Source organism: Stegostoma tigrinum, chromosome 29 (assembly GCF_030684315.1).
Source record: "Stegostoma tigrinum isolate sSteTig4 chromosome 29, sSteTig4.hap1, whole genome shotgun sequence".
NCBI classification, from domain to species: domain Eukaryota; kingdom Metazoa; phylum Chordata; class Chondrichthyes; order Orectolobiformes; family Stegostomatidae; genus Stegostoma; species Stegostoma tigrinum.
The window spans coordinates 7739270-7757894 of NC_081382.1; positions in this window are offsets into that span (position 1 = coordinate 7739270).

Here is an 18625-nt window from a genome sequence, read left to right on the forward strand (position 1 = left end):
TGAAGAAAAAATCAGAGTTAACATTTCAGGTCCAGTGATCCTTCCTCAGAACTGATGTTGACTGATCCCCTTTACATAGATTTCCCCTGGCTACAACTGAAGTTAGATTCCTGACCCTTTCCATTCTCACTTCTATTGCTAGTTCTGGGAATTTCAATAACTTCTGCTGAGCCCTCTCCCACCTTTGACTTTTTCCATAATTTTCCATGAAACTGAACAGCCCTCTCTCCCAGTATTATTTTAAAACAGACTCCACCATGCTAGCTATACAATTTGCCAGGACTCAGGTAGAATGCTTTCCTCCTTGTGATATGCTTCAATTGGCCTGATTAAGGTGAAAGTGACAGGTCATGCTGTAAAATCACAAGGAGTTGTGTTATATCCTGGGATCAGGAATGCTCCCATACAACAGGACTAAAATCAGACAGGGTGCCTACCATTTTCATATTATTATGATTACAGATGATGTTATTATTTGACAAGTAACATAAAACTGTAATCCGGCTTGATAGATCATATTTTGATTGTTTTAATTTAATGAGGTTATCTTTCGCTGCAACACAAGCATGTCATGTTGTAGACCTGGCTTTAACAATAAAACATGTTTATTTCACAAAAGATGGGAGTCTTATGGCAGAGTGATGGTGTTGAACTTCCACTGCTCCAGAGGTGTGCCATAACATATATGAAAACAGTTGATTAAAATATCTGTCACACAAAAGAAACAAAGACAAAGCATAATAAGGAAGCTTATTTAAATACAACACAATCTAAAAGATCTTTTAAGTGAAAGGATTCAAATAAATATAGATATAGGCTGTATGACTATTGACCAATGGCATTACATGGGTAAAATCAATGGATGTTCAAACAGTGACCATCAAACTACAATGTCTCGGAGGCATCGTTGTCTGTTCACCATCACGGTCAGATATAAAGAGAGAGCTTGAAAGCATGTCATTGTTAATCAGAGCTGCTTGTATCTGATTAGGCATCCTAGAGAGAATAGATGCAATGTTACAAGAGGAAAATGGCAAGAAATTTTGTCAAGAGTTCCCAAGGCCTTTCAGGCCCTTTGGAAAACTCAAACAAGAGCTGCACATGACAGTGTAGATAAATGCTCAGCTGATATGCTTCTTAAATTTCAAGACAATCTTTTGAACTTGAAATTCAATGGTGTTACCATCATTGAATCCCTCACTATCAATGTCCTCGGGGTTACCAATGACCAAAAATTGAATTGGACCCACCATATCAATACTGTTCCTAAAAGGGTAGTTTAGAAATTAGGAACCTTGAAGCAAGTAACTGATCTCCTTCCTCCCTAAACCTGTCCACCATCTGCAAAGTGTAAGTCAGGAGTATGATAGAGTACTCCCCACTTGCCTAGATGGATGCAGTTCCAACATCTGAAGATCATGTGGAAATCTTTTATATTTTTGTAGCCACTGTTCTGTTTTGCTATTTGTGCTGAACTTACATTGACAAAATTGGATGAACTTCTCCTTAAACTCGCTTGTTAGATCCACACATAATCTTATTTCTCCATTGGGTTTGGGAACTGATACCAATTCGGAGCACAGTTGTGTTGATTCTGTCACGGTGGCAAAATGCTGCTTCATTCATGCTGCAAACCATGTCTCCACTTTTTCGGGGAATGGGTGAGTTCTTTTGTTTTACTCAATCATACAATGTGGGTATTGTGGCTAGAACATTACTTATTGCCTGTCCCTAGTTGCCACGGTGTGCTTGGCCAGTTCTCCTGGCACAGCAGACAGATGCCAGTCTGGATCTCCTGGGAGCTGATGGCATTGTGCTTGGTGCAATGAGCCAGATGGGAAGTGTTTCCCATGGTGCACTCAAAAATATCACTGACGAACAGATTCATGATGCTTATGGCCTCAGAAGAGATGCTGATGTGAGGGCAAACCTGCTTCATCACTTTGTAGATATAGATGGAGTAACTTTCTTTCCTGAATTTTCTCCTCTCCTTGTTGCCCTTAACTTGAACCTTCTTGACATTTTTCTTTGTGCCTTTCTTAGGGAATGTAGATGCATTTTCTTCTCATGAATTGTTGCAACAATCAATTTCAGACACAGAAAGCCCCTCTAAACCAACAGGTGAAAGCATGATAATAAAATGTGAGGCTGGATGAACACAGCAGGCCCAGCAGCATCTCAGGAGCACAAAAGCCGACGTTTTGGGCCTAGACCCTTCATCAGAGAGGGGGATGGGGTGAGGGTTCTGGAATAAATAGGGAGAGAGGGGGAGGCCGACCGAAGATGGAGAGAAAAGAAGATAGGTGGAGAGAGTATAGGTGGGGAGGTAGGGAGGGGATAGGTCAGTCCAGGGAAGATGGACAGGTCAAGGAGGTGGGATAAGGTTAGTAGGTAGGAGATGGAGGTGCAGCTTGGGGTGGGAGGAAGGGATGGGTGAGAGGAAGAACAGGTTAGGGAGGCAGAGACAGGTTGGACTGGTTTTGGGATGCAGTGGGGGGAGGGGAAGAGCTGGGCTGGTTGTGTGGTGCAGTGGGGGGAGGGGACGAACTGGGCTGGTTTTGGGATGCGGTGGGGAAAGGGGAGATTTTGAAACTGGTGAAGTCCACATTGATACCATTGGGCTGCAGGGTTCCCAAGTGGAATATGAGTTGCTGTTCCTGCAACCTTCGGGTGGCATCATTGTGGCACTGCAGGACCGCTTTGCCGAACACCTCCGCTCAGTTCTCAATAAACAACTGCAACTCCCAGTCGCAAACCATTTCCACTCCCCCTCCCATTCTTTAGATGACATGTCCATCATTGGCCTCCTGGTGATTGTATAGCTGCCTGGAGACAAGCCCATTGTTCTCTGATGCACTTGTTTGACAACTTGGTTGTCTAGCTCCTGGTGGTTGCCATTCAGTATTACCATAAAAACCACATGTCCAGAGTATTCTTCCTTCTGCTCTACGGGCGTTCGTGGTGTGTAGTACATTACTCTAAGCTGCTCTCTGTTCCTTCACTATGGTCAGTGATGATTTCATCTGACCTGGGCTTGCACACAATTTATGTCTGTAATTCGAACTCACACTCATTGCCCCGTGCACTGTGTTACGAGTTGCTTCTTCCCATCTATTTCTCCCCATCTGTTTCTTCAGCTCTGTTTCCCCTGCTCTATTTCTCCAGTCGGTTTCTCTTTATCTACTTTTCTCCATCTATTTTTCTGTACCTATTTTACCTGCTCTGTTTCCCCCATCTATTTCTTGATCTGTTTTCCCCTCTTTGCTTCACCTGCTCTGTTTATTCTCCTTGATCGCTCCCCCTCAGTCTCCCCCTTTCTGTTTCTCCCCCTCAGTCTCTCTGCCGCTGTTTCACCCTGCCCATGTCTCCCTGACTGTTTCACCTGATCTGTTTCGCCCCTTCTCTTCCCCTCTCTGTTTCTCCCACTCTGTTTCTCCCTTTCAGTTTCTCCCTGTCTCTCTTTCCTTCTCTCTTCCCCTTTATTTTCTCCCGTTTTCCCTCTCTGCTTCTCCACATCTATTTGTCTCTTTCTACAACTCCATCTCTGTGTCGTCCTTGCAGACCCTCTTTGCACCTTCACCTCTGCCTCTACCTCTCTGTTTCTCCGTATATGTTTCTCCTCCTTTCTTTCACTACCACTGTTTCTCTCATGTTTCTCCCCCTGTTTACACAGATTTAAGGTAATTGGCAAAAGGAGCAATAGTGACCTGAGAAGTAACATTTTGATTTGAATGACTGTTTTCAGTGTAAACTGGATTATTATCTGAATAAGAAGAAAATGAAAGGTGCAAATGTGAGCTTTTCATGAATTGATCTGCTCTTCCAGAGAGCCAGCATGCACACGATGGGCTGAATGGCCTGCTTTTGTGCTATAAATATTCAATGATTTCATAATACAATAGGTAGCTCGTAACGGCACTGATAAGTGTGATTTTTCTGCCATTACGGCCTTGCTGCATATTCAATGCCTCTTCTCTTTGAGATCTCGAATTCTCTCAGATGTGATTCACCTGCACAATTATAATGTTAAGCTTTAAGCTGTAATATACTGAGCAAGCAACCACTGCTACTCGCCCAGGCCTCCACACTGCCCATCCTGCCAACCCCCACAACCCAGCTGTCTGTGCCCATTTTGAGATCAACTGCTTTTCATTTCATGGCTGGGTCTACATGTATGTACCAGAAGCTCTAAAATCACTCCATATTTCAATAGTTTTCCTTTTTAGGCCATATACCTTGATGATCTCCCTTAATTATTTCTAGATTATTTGATATTGAACATATCAAATTCTTACAGGGCAAGACAGGGTCGATGCAGGAAGGATGTTTCCCCGTGATAGATCTCCAGGATTTCCAATAAAGAGGTAGGCATACAGGAGGTATGGTTCGTAAGATTGGTGGCAAAAGAAATTGGTGGTATAGTGGACAGTGAAGATGGTTATCTCAGAATACAACGGGACCTTGATCAAATGGGCCAATGGGCCGAGGAGTGATAGATGGAGTTTAATTTATATAAATGTGAGGTGTTGCAGTTTGGATAGGCATATCAGGGCAGGATAAAGGTCCTGGGGAATGTTGCCTAACAAAGAGACCTTGGAGTGCTGGTTCATAGTTACTTGAAAGTGGAGTTACAGGTAGACAGGGTAGTGAAGAAGGCATTTGGTACCTTCACTTGTATTGGTATATGCAGTGAGTATAGGAGTTGAGAGGTCAAGTTGCGGCTGTACAGGACATTGGTTAGGCTACTTTTGGACTGTTATGTGCAATTCTGGTCTCCCTGCTATCGGAAAGATGTTGAAACTTGAAAGGGCTCAGAAAATATTTACAACAATGTTGCCAGAGTTGGACGGTTTGAGCTACAGGGAAAGGCTAAATAGGTTGGGACTATTTTCCCTGGAGTGTCAGAGGCTGAGGAGTGACATTACAGAGGTTTAGAAAATCATGAGGGGCATGAATAGAGTGAAAAGCCAAGGTCTATTCCACAGGGTAGGAGAGTTCAAAACTAGAGGACATAGGTTTAAGATGAGAGGGGTAAAATTTAAAAGAGTCCTAAGGGCATCTTTTTCATGCAGAGGATGGTATGTATGTGTGGAACAAGCTGCCTGATAAAGTGGTGGCAGCTGATACAATTACAACATTTAAAAGGCATCTGGATGGGTATATGAATTGGAAGGATTTAGAGGGATATGGACCAAGTGCTGGCAAATGGGACTGGATTAATTTAGAATATCTGGTTGGTTTGGATGAGTTGGACCAAAAGGTCTGTTTCCGTGCTGTATGTCTCTTATGATTCTGTGACTCTATAATGCCAATTCTGAGGAACCTCCAAAAACCTTATTCCTTAAAAACTCTTCCCTCCGCAACAGTCACACTCATTAAAGTCTTCTCAGTGTCCATGCTTGCCGATTGCCTTGTTGATATTAGTTTGAGATCGATTGCATGCGCAAATTATTCTCAGCTTTACACTGCACTGAGCCTCCAATAACTGGGTTGTGGAAGACATGCCTTCCTTGACCAGCAAAGCCTCAGACATCCCAGATATTCAGCCCATGAGTTTCCCTTAAGCCTGGCAAAAATTGCAGAGTGACACCAACCGGCCTTTACTCAACAAGAGATGGTAGGAACTGCAGATGCTGAGAGAACAAAGTGTGCGAAACGTAGCCTTCCTGCTCCTCTGATACTGCTTGGCCTGCTGTGTTCATCCAGACCTACACCTTGTTGTCTCTTTATTCAACAAGATCTTATTCAAGTTATTGGGAAGCAAACAGCACACTTCCTGTTTGTTTCCAAGTAACACAAGATAGTCCTCTTACTGTTAAAACTTAAAACAAATCCTTCTTCCCCTCTCTGAAATTTAAACACTTTAGATGTTTTGGATTGCTTTTTAAATCATTGTGTTTACTGATGGTGATCTGCTTTTGTTTTTTGCACATGGTATGTTCTTTATTGTGCAAACGATTGCTTCCTGCAGTCTTTTGTTTCAGGGAATTTGAGAAAGCTTGATGGTTTGGACAATGTGGTTAACTTCAGACTTCCTGTTACTGCTTTTTTTTCTCTGCTGAAAAGCACCTTTATGACTTGCTATATTTCCAGTAATGCTTGAGTCACTGCTGTGCTTTGTCCACAAGTAAAACTTTCTGTTTCTTGCTGACCCACAGATTCCATTGTATGCAGCCAAGGTGCCTGGCTTTAGTTTGTTCAGTGCACTGAATTTGAATAACCTTGTCTATTTGATCATACGAGTATCACAGTAATTTCCACTTAGGTTTGTAAGACCATACAATGGGACATTGATCAGATGCACCAAGGAGAGGTAGATGGAGTTTAATTTAGATAAATGTGAGGTGTTGCATTTTGGTAAGGCAAATCAGGGCAGGACTTATACTAGGAGTCTTGGTGAGCGTTGTCAAACAACGAGACCTTGGAGTGCAGGTTCTTAGTTCCTTGAAAGTGGAGTCACAGGTCAACAGGATAGTGAAGAAGACGTTTGGTACACTTGCCTTTATTGGTCAGTGCATTGAGTGCAGGAGTTGGGAGGTCATGTTGCAACTTTACAGGACATTGGCTAGGCCATTTTTGGAATACTGTGTTCAGTTCTGGCCTCCCTGGTATAGGAAAGATTTGTCAAATTTGAAAGGGTTCAGAGAAGAGTTGCAAGGATGTTGCTGGACTTGGAAGGTTTGTGCTATAGGGAGAGGCTGAATAGGCTGGGGATTTCTTTCCTTGGAGTGTCAGACGCTGAGGGGCAACCTTATAGAGGTTTAGAAAATCATGAGGGGCATCGATAGGGTGAATATCCAAGATTCGTTTCCTATGGTTAGGGAGTCCTAAACTGGAGGGCAAGGGTTTAAAGTGATAGGAGTAATATTTAAAGGGGAGCTAAGAGGCAACTTTTTCATGCAGAAGGTGGTGCATGTTTGGAATGAGCTGTCAGAGGAAGTGGTGGATGCTAGTACAGTTACAACATTTAAAAGAAATCTGGATTGGTTCACAAATAGGAAGGGTATAGAGCTAAAAGGGCCAAATGCTGGCAAATGGGACTAGATTAATTTAGGATAGCTGGTCGGTGTGGACGAATTGGTCCAAAGGGTCCGTGCTATACATCTTTATGACCCTATAAAGTATATTGTAGAATTAAACCATTAGGACCATTAGAATATTTGTGTCACTGGCGAGGGCAGCCTTTATTATCCATAATTTGTTGCCCTGAAAAGAACATAATCAATATTCATCTTGAACCACTGTCGTCCTATGTGGTAATGGTGTTCCCAAAACACTTTTCATTTGGAAGTTCTGAGCTATCGACCCAGTGTTCATTAATGATAATGGTGATAAATCCACAGGGCTCAGGATGCAATGATACTTAGAGGGGAAGGTCCAGATGATAGTGTTCCCACAACACTTATGCTCTTGTGTTTCTTGTGACAAAGGTTACAGGAGATGATGGACTGGCTGAGTTAAATTTTGTGCATTACCACAGTGCCTTCCATAGAGTGTATACACTGCGATCACAATCACTGGTGGTAGAGGGAGAGGGCGGTAAATTCAAAGCAGGGACTACTAATCCAGCGATAATGGGGACTGCAGATGCTGGAGAATCTGAGATAACAAAGTGTGGAGCTGGATGAACACAGCAGGCCAAGCAGCATCTTAGAAGCACAAAAGCTGACGTTTTGGGCCTAGACCCTTTCTAGGCCCGAAACATCAGCTTTTGTGCTTCTAAGATGCCACTTGGCCTGCTGTGTTCATCCAGCTCCACACTTAGTAATCTCTACTACTAATCCAGTGCCTTGTCCAAGATAATGCCAAGATATCTTCAGCGCTATTGTGCCTGTGCCCATTCAGGGTCTTGACCCGAAACGTCAGCTTTCCTGCTCCTCTGATGCTGCTTGGCCTGCTGTGTTCATCCAGCTCTACACCTTGTTATCATAGAGATTTATAAACTTTTATGTTTTTTTAAGACCTCCAACACTTCCTCTTCCATAATGTGGATGTTTTCAATATGTTATTATTTATGTCCCTAAGTTCCCTGGCCTCCATTTCTTTTTCCACAGTAAAAACTGACATGTAATATCCATTTAGTATCTCTCCAATCTCCTGTGGTTCCACACATAGACAACTATTTTGATCTTTAAATGGCCCTGTTCTCTCTCTAGTTGGTCTTAACGCACTTGTAGAATCTCTTTGGATTATCCTTAACCTTTTCCGCCAACACATCCCCTTTTTGCCTTCCTGATTTCCTTCTTAAGAATGCCCTTCACAGTTAATTACCAGTGCCAGCATTTGTCCTGTTTTTCATAGTTCCAACATAATTGTGGGTGGCCTGGTTACCTTTTCTGTCCTAAACCTGACCTTTGTGTTACAGACACAAAGAGTGCTGGAGAGTTCTCACTGTTCGTTTGAGATTTCCACCATCTGCAGTATCTTGCTTTCACTCTCTGTAAGATGTTGATGATTTAGTACTGGCACCACCAATGAAGCTCGAGAGGTCATCGCTAGACTTGCCTTTGTTTCTGTTGGTTGATCCCTGATACTTTTCAGTTCAGGTCTGGGTACTATCTCAGTGCTACTGCTGGCTACTTCACTATCAGAGTAGTTGTTAATGAAGCTGAACAATTAAATAATTTGTGATTAACCTCACTCATGCTGGAAAGATTTTCAATGATGAAACTGCCAATGTTTAGTAGGCTGAAGACAATTTTTCCAAGGAATATCTACGGTAATGCATGGAGGGCCATGTCGAGAGGTGACCTTACAGACGTTTATAAAATCATGAGAGGTATTGATAGGGTTAATCATCGATGTCTTTTCCCTATGAGAGGAAATTTCAAGACCAAAGGGCATAATTTTAAGGTTAGAGAAGAAGAGACTTAAAAAGGGCACGGGAGCAAATTTTTTTACAAAGAGGGTGGTTTACGTATGGAATGAACATCCTGAGGAAGTAGTGAATGTCCGCACAGTTAAAACACTTAGATAAGTACATTAACAGGAAGGGTTTGGAGGGGTATAGGCAGAGTGAGCTAGTTTGGTTTGAGACTATGTTTAGCATGAACTGGATGGGCTGAAGGGTCTGTTTCCATGCTGTATGATTCTATGACTCTATATGTAAGATCCAAATGTTCTCCTCAGTCATCTCCATAGTTGCACATATCCAAGGATAGCAGACTGCTGGCTGTTCAACTTTTCATCACAAGAACTGTACAAGGCAGCAACCATTATACTTTTGGAAAGGATTGTGATAGAGTTGAAGCAGAGGAAAGCACAGGACTCAGGACTAAGCAAATGATGAAGAGCCAGTAAAGATGGAAGGGGGCCCACTTACGCTGCAAACAGGGATGTCTGACCGTTCTGACCAATAATGCTTTAACATTAGAGTTATGCCAATTTCCAGAATCTCAGCTCGAGCTATAACGTTGGTGAAAAGATCTTGCTGCAGAATCCAGTTGCACAGGAGGTGGATTCATAAACCAATAGGGGGGCAACAAGACTGACACAGCAAGTAAAAGGTTGCAGTTGCCCTTTGGTACTGGTACTGCACTAGTACATCAGATGTCCAGGAGTAAAATCCAATGAACCTGGTGATATATGAGCTGGAAATAGGAGAAATGACTGCAAGTTACAGTCTTGTTTAATTAGTTCATTAATGCTATAAGAAAGATCCTTTTAAACTTGAAAGACTGCAGGAAAGATTCACAAGAATGTTGTCAGAGTTTGAGTTATAGGGAGAGGCTGAGGCTATTCTCACTGGAGCAATGGATGCTGAGGGGTGATCATATAGAGGTTATAAAATCATGAGGGGCATGGATAGGGTGAAGAAGGACAATTTTTTCCCCCAGGGTAGGGAAGTCAAAAACTAGATGGCATAGGTCTAAGGTGAGAGGGGAAAGACTTAGAAAGGACCTGAGGGGCAACTTTTTCATGCAGAGGGTGGTGCGTGCTCTGAATGAACTGCCAGAAGAAGTGGTGGGAGCTGGTATAATTAGAACATTTGAAAGGCATCTGGATTGGTACATGAATAGAAAGGGTTTAGATGGATATGGGCCAAATGCTGGCAAATGCGACTAGATTTATTTAGGATATTTGGTTGGCATGGACGAGTTGGACACAAGGGTCTGTTTCCATGCAATACAACTCTAGGACTATATAACTCTATGTCCTGCAGTGACCTAATGCTTTTCTCTTGCTACCCTCAGTGTAAGCAGTAATGGAAAACATTTGGATTCTGAATGTCTTGTGCTGCCTTATTAGTGTCATCCATTCAGAGGAACAATAAAATTAAATTGTTGATATTATCTTTCTTACTAATTGAAGAACGACCCACCTGTGAATACATAACCCAGGCTGACACACTATGCAGTACTGAGGGAGTGCTGCAATGTCAGTAGTGCCAGTCTTCAGATGAAACTGTAAGTTATAATGTTGTTTGCCTTTCTTTTTATCCATTCATGGGGTGCAAAGGCGACATTTATTACCCATCTCTAACTACCTGTGAGATAGGCCATGATTGTTCATTTGGATTTTGAATATCATGTGCTGGCTGTGACAATGCATTACTCCTACAGTGAAAAGGAAAGTACAATGCATCATCAAATACTACGAAAATACATATCAACGAAGAATGGTCCTTCAAGACTTTCTCAAGATGTCACGCCAGGAAGTCATGAGTCAGTGGGAATGGGTAATTACGATATCAGCTTTGTCTCAGAGTTCCTGTCACCAAATTAAACTGCCAGAAGCTAAAGAAAGCCATACAGACCCTGGCTTTTGACCACTGCATATATCTCGAGGAGGAAACTAACATAGCAACACTAATGACTGATAGACAATGGGATGACAATTGCTGCTTTTCTACCAATAAATAATGGCCAATTTTATTCATGCTTGATAAACAGGAAAATAAAGGTATGTACTGGAAGAATAAATAAATCAAGCAATGCTGCAAATAACTACAGCCCAATAAATTTCTTGAAAAGAAAAGACAACCATACATTTCTGATTTATTCACCTCATTGAGGCTTCTATTCCCACTCTCCTTCAGAAAAACACACTTTTATTTACATGGCACCTTCCACACCCAAAGTGTATTACAGCTTATTAGCTACTTATTCACAGATAGTTGCAACATGGTGGCTGAGTGGTTAACGCTACAGTTTCACAGTGCCAGGGATAGTGGTTCAATTCTACCCTTGGGTGATAGCCTGTGTTAACATTTTCCCCATGTCTGTGTGGGTTTGCTCCAGTTTCCTCCCACTGTCCACAGCTATGCAGGGTAGGTGAATTAGCCATGGGAAATGCAGGGTTACAGAGGTAGGATAGGGGATGAGGATGGGTCTGGGCGGGATGCTTTTCGGAGGATCAGTGTGGATTGGAATAAACTGCTTCCACACTGCAGAGATTCTGTAATTGCAGTTGAGGTCTTATGGTGCAGTGGGTAGTATCCCTGCCTCTGTGTCAGATGTACTATACTCATGTTCCAGGCAGGACTTGATGGTAGGGTTATTGTTCCCTGGGGTATCGGCTAGCACTTGTTATCTGTCATAATTGCCCTTGAATTGAGCTGCTTGCAGAGCCATTTCAGAGGACACTGAAGAGTCAATTATATTGTTGTGGGTAGATATCTATACAGACAAGTATGTTAACAAATAGTGTTAGGATTGTCTTTTAGCCTGCTTATCAAAGCCTTTTGCAGAAACATGTAAGTTGCACCAGTATCTCAAAACAGGATAGAAGGCGCATCTTCAAACATAGTGAATAATAGTTTGACAAGGAAGTTGAACAGTCAGACTGTATACAACTGATCGATGCAGCTTGAACTGTCAATTGTTTAACTTAGCTGAAAAATTGCAAACCAGGCAGATAGATTATTTTTGGTCAAGATGTTGCCACGGAAAATACAGCAAGGCGTGGGAGTTTCTATGATTTTATTCTCAATGAGAAAACGTGCAATGTATAAACAAAGACATTTTACCTAAAAGAACAGAATGTGAACACATGTAGCTTCCAACTTGTGCAAAAGTAATACACAATCAGCTTGACTGATAAACCAGTTTGCTGTGTAATTTCTGAATTATTTAGTAAATGTTGTCCAATAGCAGAATCGTAAATGCTCGATGTAATATTCCATTTAAAGTGATGGGGAAAGATTTAAAAGGGACCTAAAGGGCAACTTTTTCACACAGAGTCGGTCTGTGTATGGAATGAGCTGCCAGAGGAAGTGGTGGAGGCTGGTACAATTACAACATTTAACAGGCATCTGGATGGGTACATAAATAACAATGGTATAGAGGAATATGGTCCAAATGCTGGCAAGTGGGACTACATTAATTTAAGAAATCTGGTCAGCATGGATGAATTGGATTGAAGGATCTGTTCCCATGCTGTATAACTCTATGACACTTACAGTGCAGAACTTAGTGCCATTCACCTGCCTTTTCCCCATACCCTTGAACATTATCATATCCTATCTTATACTCCAATTAAACACAAAATATTTATCATATTGATTGTATGAATCCAACTTAAATTAATTTTCTATAAACAATATAGTAATCATATAAAAGTTTTGTATGAGATAAACACAGGAGTTGCTGGAGAAACCCAGCAGATCTGGTAGTGTCTTTGTAGACCAAAACAGAGTTAACATTTTGGGCCTGGTATGACTCATCTTCAAGTTGTGCTGGACTCAAAAGATTAACCTTATTTCTCTCTTCACAGATGCTACCAATCATGTTAGTTTCACCAGCATTTCCTGCATTTGTTTTAGATTTACAGCAGTTGCAGTATTTTTGTTTTTATTGTAACATTTTGTACAATGCTGGCTGAGGGAACTGACATTAGCCAGGCACAGTATTCTCTTTGCTCTTCCAGTTCAAGTAAGTGTTTACCATTTACCTGGACGATCTGACAGGTCCTCAGTTAAATATTTCAAAGCTTAAGACAGCACAGAATTCTTCAACATTAAATTAGAGTGTCATTCTAGAGCTTTGCTCACAAATCCAGGAGCAGGATCTGAACACACAAATTGATGATCCCAAGATAAGAAAGCTGACGCTGAGCCAAAATCAAGTCATTGTTCCTCAGAACTTCTTCCTCATGTCTTCTTTAATTTCAAAGTCTCCAAGATGTCTTCCTCCATGCAAGGTTCTTCAATATGTTCAAACAAACAATTACATCTCCACCTCCTTTAAACCATTCTTTCCCAGAGCCTCTGTAGTTGTGAGTCTCATGTCATTGACCAAATCACCAATTCAACATGCAATTTACAAGCATCTGTTTTCATTCACTTTGGATTGTGGATGCAACTGGCTGGGCCAGCAGTTAATGCCTGTCCCTAGTTGCCCTTGAGAACGTGGTGAGGAGTGCCTTCTTGAACAACTGCAGTCCATGTGCTATAGGTAGACCCACAATGCTTTTGTGGTGTGTTCTGATATTTTGACCCAAATACATGCTGGAATGCTGATATATTTCCAAATCATGAAAAATTAGTGGCTTAGAAGACAACTTAGTGGTAGTGGTGTTGCTGTATATCTGCTACCCTTGTCTTTCATCAAGTGATTAGGGGTTTGGAAGGAGCTGTCTAAGGATCTTTAGTAAAGTGTGAAGCTGGATGAACACAGCAGGACAAGCAGCATCTCAGGTGTGCTCCTGAGATGCTGCTTGTTCTGCTGTGTTCATCCAGCTTCACACTTTATTATCTTGGATTCTCCAGCATCTGCAGTTCCCATTATCTCTAAGGATCTTTCGTGATTTTCTGCAATGCATATCGTAGATAGTACACGCTGCTTCTACTGAGCATCAATGGTAGAAGGAGTAGATGTTTATGGATTTTCTGCAAATCAAGTAGCCTGCTTTGGCCTGGATTACGTCAAACTTTTTGAGTGTTGTTAGAGCTGCACTCATCCAGGCAAGTGGGGAGTATTCCATCACACTCCTGACTTGTGCCTTGTAGATGGTGGACAGGCTTTGGGGAGTCAGAAGGTGAGTTACTTGTTGTAGTATTCCCAGCCTCTGAGCTGCTGTTGTATTTGTCTGGCTAGTGTAGCTTTGTTTATGGTCAATGATAACCTTCAGAATGTTGATAGTGGGGGATTCAGTGATTTTATGGTCAATGATAACCTTCAGAATGTTGATAGTGGGGGATTCAGTGATTTTAAAATTGAAGCTCATGTCATAAGCAGACGCAATAGCAACATTCAAGAAGCACCTGGATGAATATGTGAATAGGACGGGAACAGTAGGACAGAGAGCCTGTAATTGAAGACAGTTTTAGTATTGAAGGGCAAAATGTGTCTGCTGAGGCTTGGAGGGCTGAAGGGCTCGTTTCTGTGCTATATTGTTCTGTGTTTCTTTGTTTCATAAAAAGGGGCAGAGTTAGGGGACGAGGTGTGGTTAGGAACTTCTAGTTTTTATTCCATGATGATAGCCTACATTACATTTCTCCAGCTGTTTATGCTTTCCTTTTCACTTACCTGGGTAACAGATCTCCTGTCTCTATTTTCCTTTCTCTCTTATAGGCTTCAGCACCAATTCAGTGTGGTTAAAAATTTCAACTTTTAATCAACGCAGATGTCATTTCATTGAGGTTAGGCCAATGCTGTAGAAATCGAACAAGTTTAAATTTTTAAAGGAGACTAAAACTCTCAAAACAATAAAAAAGTTTACATAGCTTTTGCATAAAGCTGTTAAAATAATGAGGATCTTTGACAGGGACCCAAATGAAGTTGTATTTTAAAAGGAGCGAAATATAACCAGGCTTTTTCGAGGTAACAAAGAGTGCTTTTTTTTACGAAGTGTGAGAACTATTTGTCATGCAACATGCCTAAACACAGATAAGAAATAAGATGTGAATTCAAAAGGATAGCAGTTAAAAACAAAATCAATTAGACTGAATTGATAGTGAAGATAGTTGAACTTGGAGGTTGTTGCAGTGGAGATTATTAGTAGCATTGACAATGGCAGTTGAACAACCATTCAGATTCCTTTTGACTATGACCGAATTCCAGCTTTCAAGGTGAGCAAGAGTCCTTTAGTTATTCTGCTTCCTTTTTTTCCTGGCATGGTCCCTGTCAACATTGTACAGAGCCCAGTCCTGGAAAGTTGAATGGGCTTGCTGCTTTAATTTTACTTGCAGCTTGTAAGGTGCATCAATCGCTCCTACACCCGCGTTGGAATCTCAGGCACATGCGCATGCCCACCCAATGTGCCAAGACCTTAAAGACCTGATGGCAGACGAAACCAGAGTAACTGAGTGCCTTCCTTTACCTGCATTGTAAATGCAATTTGGGAATAGTTCTTTGGTTTTGACCTTCTCAGCGTGCTACTGCTGGAACTCAGGCTGGTACACATGAGAATGTTCTGCCCCACTTGCACAATCCAGTAGAGGTGAAGAGATAATAGGAACTGCAGATGCTGGAGAATCCAGTAGAAAAACCAGTAGAGCTGGAAAAACCAGTAGAGGTGAAGCTGGCTTTTTAACCCATTATCCTTGTACATTCTTCAAAAGGAAAAAGACAAGCTATCCTGCAATGGGTGGCTTGTTTTTGAGCAGAAAATTATTAGCCCCTCGTTTTCTTTGTAGTTACAAGGGATTACAGTTCAGTGTGTATTGACTCTTCCATTGAACCCTTTGAAGGGACGTCGTTTGAAATTCTGTTTGAAGCTATGGTGTAACATTCCATGATTTCTCTTTCTTCAGATAGCCACTTAACTTAAATCCACAACTATTTGACTATATCAGTTCTTTTCTCACAAATCACATTTTGGAATTGCAAGTTCAAAGTGTCCATAATACTTCAGAGTTTTCACCCATGTATGAGTGGATGATATAAATATGAATTACTTTTATAAAATTAACCATCATGTAACAGTTCAGAAAGTTCTGCATCTGTCCTGACTGTTTCAGGAACTAAGTTAGAGAAAATAAAAATAATTTTAGTAGAATCTATTTTGTTAGCAACAGAAATTATTTTACCGTTTTCATATTCTATACAGCAGGGGTCACTATTGACATTTTATTAGTCACAGATGACAACCAGATTGAAGAAACTTATTTTGGACATAATTTGATTAGTAAATGTTATGAAATTCCCTGTTGTTGTTTTGTTGTTGTGGGGAGACTGTGAAGGAGGAGGCTGTTGAGGTTCTGCAATATGTCACAATAATAGGTCCCTATTAACATTATACAGAGTCCAGTCCTGGAAAGCAGAATGGGCTTGTTGCTTTAGTTTTACGATGGTTTTTGTGCAGCTTGTAAGGTGCACCAATCGCTCCTACACCCATGTTGAAATCTTAGGCACACGCTCATGCCCACCCAATGAGCCAAGACCTTAGAGAACTGAGGGCAGAGGAAACCAGATTTCAATAGCGGATTTGCTGAAGCAGCCCTCTTAATCTGGCCTGGAGAGTTGATTTTCTGCCAGCAGTCTGGAAAACAACACTATCAATCTTTGGAACCAGAACCTGATGGCCACTCTGCCCATAGGCATATGCAGTGCCCAGACGAACACTTTCCCCATTTGCCCACTCATCGCCCCACTCACAGCTGGGCTCAGTGCTCTTCTCAATGCTAAATTGCCACCCTACCCAGCACCATGCTTGTTGCATAAGTCAACGTGACGAGAAGCAGTGGCACAGTGGTAATATCGCTGGCCTGATAATCCAACAGTGTTCTGGGTGCATCGGTTCAAATCCCGCAGTGGCTGAAGTTAAAATTTCAATTCAATAAAATGTGGAATTCAAAGCAAATATATATAAGCTAGTCTAAAGGAGACTATGTAGCCCAGAAAAGGGGAAACTGGCATCCTTACCTGGTTTGGCTGACATGTGACCCTAGGCCCACAGCAATGTGGTTGACTGTTAACTGGATAATTAGGGATGAGTAATAAATGCTGGCTGACCCACCGATGTCCCCAACCCCTGACTGAGTCTAAAATAAGTTAGTACTGAAATAGCTGACTGTTCTTGAGAGGGCATTTCCATAGTTGTTCTTTTTGCGTAAGCAGAACGCTTTGGCAGCATCAAAATATACTTAAGTCTATGTATAACCGAGTTCTTAACATGGGCTCTCATGTATCTCAGAATGTAACTAAATGAGCAACTTCGCAGTGTGTAGTAAACCTCTCTACCATTCATCAAGGTTGAGTCTACCTCTTGTCAAAGAATACAAATAGACTTTCTTCCCCACATCAGTGACTTGGACTGATACCAGCAAGGTGGCCGTGAATCTATCCTGGATGTCATTAGTAAACTACTCAGTCCTCCACTTCGCATCCAGCTTGCTACCTCCCTGTATGTCCTACATTCGAGCCCTGCTTGCTTCTCTCCCACTCGCTGCCCTGCTCTCTCCATTATAGGAACCCTATCCTTTGATGGAGAAACCTAGCTGCATTGTTGCGGCTGTGATATCTCAGGCAATACATGAATGCTATGTGTGCCTTCTGCAGATGCAGCAGTGACAGATACAGCCGGGGTCTAAAACCACTTGTGTTGAGCATGAGCAGCCTGGGTCAGGATGTTCCTGTGGTTGAGCTGCTCTCCGAAGTTACTTACTGTTTGAATTTTGGCTACTTTGGTTTCGGGCTTTGCTTTGTTGTTAGATTCAATTGTAATTTGTCATGATACAGGTTGCTGCTTTAGGTTTTTTAACCTCAGAAGTAATGTATAGTAGTGTTGCTAGAAATCAAACATTATTGTTAAATTGTGAATTTGTCACCACCTTCATAGTTGGAGAAGTGCAATTATGAGGAATCCACAAATCACTACTGTGCTTAAAACAGCAATCAATCAATAACCTGCTCATGTGAAACATTACAAATTTTGAACAACCATTGCATTAATACATTCAAGAAGGCAATGGAGTAGGGGGCCAAACACAGGACTCGTCCACTCCCATCAGCTTACTTTGTCTTTTTTTCCCCTTCTTTTTGCTTTTGCTCTTTTACTCTTTAATTCTTTTTCCTTTCATTTTCTTTTCTTTTTGGGCATGACTCCACACTAGCCCAGGGTCTCCTGGCAAGCAGTGAAGAAGTCCGAGGCTGACTCCTCAGCCCAGACTCGCAGACTAGGCTGAGGCTGCAGGTCCGCAACCAGGCCCAGGAGCCTGAAGGAGGAATAAGGTGGTCTTGGCCCAGGCCAGGGGTGTCAGTCTCCCTGTGTATCAGTATCCCAGTATAGTTGTCTCCGGGTGTGTCACTCTCCCCATGCGGTGGCCTTCCAATGTAGCTGCCTTTCGGTGTGGAAGTCTCCCTGTGTGTCAGTCTCCCAGTGTGTTAGTCCTGTACCAGAATAGAGGCCTCGTCCCCGTGCGGAGGTCTTCGTCGTTTTTAGTATCTAGCTATTCCAGCGCACAGCAGACAGACTCATTCAGGGGGGTGGTCTCGGGCTGGCTTCTTTGGTGAAGGCTTCCAGCCTAGTATTCCAGCGACCGGGCATGGTGGTCTTGTCCTGGAATAATGGCCTCACCCTGACTGTGACTTCAGTGTATTCTAACATTCCCTGAGACCAGAAGCCATTAACTGAAATTTAATGAACTTTGTCTTAAGTTTCAGAGATAGCAGGAACTGCAGATGAATGTGAGATAACAAGGTGTAGAGAATGTGGGATAACAAGGTGTAGAGCTGTTTGAACA